Here is a 6211-nt window from a genome sequence, read left to right as displayed (position 1 = left end):
ATAAAACAATTCATATAATGTATAGATATAGCATGGCTGTGACTAGTTATCCTTGAACATAACATATATATTTGGTATCTTCTAATGACAATTCAAAATGTTTGTTTTTGGACTTTCCATCCTTTCCATAAACCTAACAATTAGTTTCTTAAAACTGACAAGATAAAGTTCCATGAAAGACTTTATATAAGTTTCAACACATACTTCCTTTTAGCTAACAGATTTGTACTTGATAAACTGATTTTCAGAAGGTGGCTCTCTGCAGTGGATATGATAGCCTAATTCTTCCAATGGTGGCTCTGGATCAACTGTAGCAAACTGGGCAGCATACTCAATCTCTTTCCTACCTTCAACACCAATTTCCTTTAATTCTCCAATACTGGCAAGGTTATTGTTCATCATTCTATCATTGAGAGTCATGATAGGGCTATTCTTTCTCCTCACTTATTTTTTTTTTAAGTGAGGCAAGTGGGGTTAAGTGACTTGCCCAAGGTCACACAGCTAGTAAGTGTTAAGTGTCTGAGGCCGGATTTGAACTCAGGTACTCCTGATTCCAGGGCCGGTGCTCTATCCACTGTGCCACCTAGCTGCCCCCTCTCCTCACTTCTTAAATTTCTTGTAGAGTATGATAACTGACACCAGGGTCACTCATGATGTGTCCATGATAATGATTTGTCTGTAGTTCCATCAGCATGGGACACTTTCCTGATTTACAGTAGGTAGCCACAAATTGTGTTGCCTCATGAACACACAGAACATCCATACCATCTACCTTTATTTTTGGAATAAAGTATCCTTTTTTGTAATAGTCAGTGCTGCCTGCTACTCTTTCTATAGTTCTCATTCCATGTCAATTATTCTCACAAATGAAAATATAAGTCAATTTCCACAAAGCTAGCATATTGTAAACTTCAAATATCTGACCCTGATTAGCAGTAGCATCTCCATTCAAAGTAAAATAGATCTCCTCCTTTTCATCATACTTACAAGCTAGAACAATACCAGGCTCCAGGGGTACCCAAGTCCACCAATATCATTGCCACCATGGAAATTCTTAGCATACATGTGTCTATATCCTCCCTTTTCTTTAGCACTTCCCTTTCTTCATCCTGTCAGAATTTCTCAAACAGGAAGTCCATGACCCTAGTTATAGCTATGAGCTTGATAGACTGTAATTACATGATCCATAGGATTTATACCAGCTTCAAGCCCCATACAACAAGCTTCCTGGCCATCATGCAAGTGGCAGAAACCATGGATGATCTTTTTCTTATGCAGCTGGTTTGCTTTCAATTCCATCCAATGTACAGTTTGCATGATTTTATAGTACTTGAGTCCCTCCTTTCTAGAAACTGCTGTGGTGGGAGGACCAACCTCAAGCTCATGAATGTCACATTTCTTAATATAAAACAAAGCATCATTTGCAAAGTTTCCAGCTGCCAATAGCACTCTTCCAGATTCACTAGCAGCTCCTGGTTTCTGGAGGCACCCCTCAGCATGGAGGAAATGATGACAAGAATTTTCCATATAGAGAAGTATCCTGAACATGAGCTTCAGCAAGGAGGCTGTTGACCAGCGACTGATGGACATAGAAGGGAGATGTCTGAAGTCTCCTTCAGCAGCTGTTAGTGGATGCAGAATCTTTCCCTGGGAGGGAGGGAGAAGGCGCAGAAGAACTCTTTAAAAAGCAAAATTGGCCAAATGGAAAAAGAGGTACAAAAATTCACTGAAGAAAATAGCTTTTTAAAAAGTGGAATTGGCCAAATGGAAAAAGAACTCAATGAAGAAAATCATTCCTTAAAAATTAGAATTGGGCAAGTAGAAGCTAATGACTTCATGAGACATTAAGAAAGAATGAAATAGGGGCGGCTAGGTGGCGCAGTGGATAGAGCACCGGCCCTGGAGTCAGGAGTACCTGGGTTCAAATCCGGCCTCAGACACTTAACACTTACTAGCTGTGTGACCCTGGGCAAGTCACTTAACCCCAATTGCCTCACTAAAAAAAAAAAAAAAGAATGAAATAAAATTTAAAAATGAAAAAAAAGAAGAAAATGGATGGAGAGATAATTGAAGAATTATTACACCATTTAACAGCCACCATCAAAGAAAGAGGCCAGACATCATATTTTAAGAAATCATAAGGAAAAACTGCCCCTATCCTAGAACCATGGGGTAAAATAGAAATTGAAAGACTCCACCAATCATGTCCTGAAAGAGATACCAAAATGAAAATTCCTAAGGATATTATAGCCAAATTGCAGAGATCCCAGGTCAAAGAGAAAATACTTCAAACAACCAGAGGGAAAACATTTGAATAACATGGAGCCACAGTCAGATTCACATGAGATTTATCAGTGACCATATTAAAGGAGTAAAAAGCTTAGAATTTGATATTTCTGAAGGCAAAGGAGCTGGGACTATAAACAAGGTAAAATTGATATTTAATGCAATAGAGGACTTTCAAACTTTCCTGACAAAAACAACAGAGTTGAATAGAAAATTTGACTTTCAAATACAAGACTGAAGAGAAGCATAAAAAACTATAAACATGAAAGAGAAATCATAAAGGTCTCAATAAAATTAAACTATTTATATTCTATATGGGAAGATGATACATAAATTCCCAAGAACTTTATCATCATTTTGGCAGTTTAAAAGACTCTACATAGGTAGAAGGCACAGGAGTGAATTGATTATGTTGTGATGATCTCCAAGAAAAACAGATGGGCAAGAAAAAGGGATACCACTGGAAAAGGGGGAAGGGAAAAGAAGAATGGGAGGGAAATAAATAATATAAAAGAGACCCAAATAAACACCTTTTTTAATAGAGAGAAAAATGGGAATGGGGTGGCAGGCAGCACTTAAACCTTACCCTCATATGAATTGGTTCAAAAAGGAAAGAATACACACACACACACACACACACACACACACACACAGACACACACACACTCAGTTGAGTATAGAAATCTGTTACCTAACAGGAAGTAGGAGGGGAAGGGAAATGAGAGAAATAGGTAGGTAATAAAAGGGAGGCAGCGGTTAGAAACAAAACACTTTTAAGGAGGGACAAAATAAAAAGAGATAAAAGTACAAACAGAAGAATATAGGATATTAGAAAAATGAACAATTAGTAATCATAACTGAAAATGTGAATGGGGTGAACTCACCCATAAAATATAAACAGATGAAATGGATTAGAAACAAGAATCCAAGAATATGTTGCTTACAAGAAACACACTGGAAATAGAAAGACACACAGAGTTAAAATAAGAGTCTGGAGGGGGCAGGTAGGTGGCACAGTGGATAATGCACTGGCCTTGGATTCAGGAGGACCTGAGTTCAAATCCAGCCTCAGACTCTTGACACTAGCTGTGTAACCCTGGGCAAGTCACTTAACCCTCATTGCTCTGCAAAAAAACCCAAACAAACAAACAAAAAAATAAAATAAGGGTCGGGAGCAGAATCTATTATGCTTCAGTTGAAGTAAAAAAAAAAAAAAGGCAGGGGTAGCAATCAGCATGTCATACAAAACAAAAGCAAAACTAGATAATGAAGTAATATTAATCTTAAACATTTATACACCAAATGGCATAGTATAAAAATTCTAAAAGAAAAAGTTAAATGAGTTAGAAGAGGAAATTGACATTAAAACTATCCTAGTGGGGGATCTCAAAGTTCCCCTCTCAGAACGAGATAAATTTAAGCATAAACAAGAAAGAAGTTAAAGAGGTGAATAGAATTTTAGAAAAGTTAGATATGACAGACCACTGAAAAAAATTGAATGGGAATAAAAGGAGTACGCCCTTTTTCTCAGCTGGACATGGCACCTTCACAAAAACTGACCATATATTAGGGCATAAAAACCTTACGTCCAAATGCAGAAAAGCAAAAAATATTAAATAAACCCTTCTTTGACCATAATGCAAAAAAAATACATTCGCAAAAGCCTAAGGAAGTATAAATTAAAATGATTGGAAACTAAATAATTTAATCCTAAAAATGAGTGGGTCAAAGAACAAATCATAGAAACAATCAATAATTTCATTAAAGAGAATGACAACAATGAGACAAGATACCAAAGTTTGTGGGATGCAGCCAAAACAAAACTTAGGAGAATATTTTGGCCCTTTGGAAAGCCAATTTAACATATAAGCACACAATGGAGGTTTTAAAATATTTTAAAGGTTATATAGAAAAACACTAGCCTATTTATTTAGTCCCAGGTAGGTAGATCTCTTATATAAGAAGAAATTAAGGTAGATAAATTAAATGAATCCTTTGACATAAGTGCAGGCTGAATCATCATAAAGGAGAGCTATTATAGAAGATTGCCCTAGAAATTTTACTGCTGTTTTAAGACTTAATAGCTTCTGAAATATACATGCCATAAACCTATCCAAAATCTTTTGAAAAATTATTTATAATTTTAAAATATTGATGTTTCTTAGAAGAATTCAATATGACCACCATCTTCTGTTATATATTGCTCTACTCAGTTTTCAAATTTTATAAAAACGTTCATCAGTTGCTTCTCAATGACTGGGAGAATTATATTTGTAATCCTCTCTTTAAGATCAACCTCTCCTTAAGAACAAAGAACAGGTTTTGAGGCATGCACAATGGTTTTGACATAGTCCCACAAGAAAAAATCTAATGGAGACAGATCTGGTAATCAAGAGAACTTCCTCTATCAAACCACTTATCTGAGAAATCCTCATCCAGAAAACTGTTTCATGGGCAATGCATAATAAGAGAGTGGCCCATCCTATTGGAACATGGTGTTATACAATAGATTTAACTTCCACAGCTCCAGAATGAAAAAAAATTCTAAAACACTGCTAAATAAGATTCACCACTGATTGTAGACTCTTCCAAAAAGAAAGAGCCAATAATGCAAGTTTTCCCAATGCTACACCATACATTAATTTTTGGTCTGTCTCATATTGCCAGACTTCCTGAGGCTTTTCTGTACCCCAAATGTGGCAATTGTGGTGGTTAATTATGTCACTTATGCAAAAATTGGCTGCATCAGAAAAGCTCTATTTGTCCAGAAGGTCATTAGAATTTTACATGTTTTATTTCATCAGTTGACAAAAGTCTAACCTTGCAGAGTAATCTTCTTGTAGCATCTGAATAGCTGTAACCTTGTAAGTATAATGGCTTCACAGTTTGTATCCTGTGCATGGTGGTGTCTGGAATATTCAACTTGGCAGACACACTACACAGTGATTTGAAGGAATTCTGTTCAAATGCCCTCTCAATTTCAGCCATTCTCTTTACTTGATTGGTGCCTCCCAAATCTAGAATGGTCAAGAATGAAGCTACTTTCCTTGAATTTTTATATCCAGCTGTTAATTAAATTTCTAAGGGGATGCTCCATCTTATAATGGTAAGCAAATTTTCTTCTTTCTTCTGTTGTAGACTTGAGTTCAGCTAACCAAAGAACATACATGAATAAAGAATATATGCCATCTTCAATCAGAGGAACCTGACTGGAAGCTCCAAGCACCAGGGACAAGAGTGTGGGATGTGAAGAGAAGCCCCTACCCCAGAGCCATGCCCCCTCTCTCTGAGCCTTTTACCCTCTGTTGAGCAGGTCAAGGCCCAGAAGTTGCCATCACAAGAAAGATAAAGAAAGTTTTAAAAGTATCCTTTGATCACCATTTAGACTCCATTAGTTCTTTCACAGGAAGTAGATAGTATTTTTCATAATAAATTCTTATCTTGGTAGAGAGTGTGAGAAGCTGGTCTATACCTAGTTTCTGTCAAACTGCTTCACAGTTTTCCTAGAATTTTTTGTCAAATAGTGAGTTCTTGTCCCCAAAGATTGGACCATTGGGTTTATCAAACATTAGATTACTAAGGTTTTTGTCAAATAGTGAGTTTTTGTCCCAAAATATTGAATTATCAGGTTTCTCAAACTTTAGATTACTAAAGTTACTATTAGCATAATTGACCACATAAATAACAAAAATAATAAAATCATTTATTTATCTCTGTGGTTGTTAGCTCCGACGAGCCTGTGCCCCTCCCCCACCTGAGCTGCCACCATTCAAAATTTCTTCCTGATTCTCTGCTGGGGTAGGACAACTGAATTCCCCTTCAGTTCCCACAGACAGCCCTGTAGACTCCCCACACAAACATACACCAGCTGTCAGCCTTATCACCAGACTATGAGTTTAGTTCCAGAAGACACTGGTGCTGCAGC

At 36.8% G+C, this 6211-nt stretch overlaps 1 pseudogene; it reads right to left on the bottom strand.

The window, feature by feature from the left end:
* Positions 1–210: 210 nt before the first annotated feature.
* On the bottom strand, positions 211–5274 carry LOC122747837 (annotated as a pseudogene).
* Between the last annotated feature and the right edge of the window lie 937 nt (positions 5275–6211).

The sequence above is a fragment of the Dromiciops gliroides genome, chromosome 3 (assembly GCF_019393635.1).
Source record: "Dromiciops gliroides isolate mDroGli1 chromosome 3, mDroGli1.pri, whole genome shotgun sequence".
NCBI lineage: Eukaryota > Metazoa > Chordata > Mammalia > Microbiotheria > Microbiotheriidae > Dromiciops > Dromiciops gliroides.
The sequence above is the reverse complement of the archived record's forward strand: the minus strand, read 5'-3'. Positions and strand labels throughout refer to the sequence as shown.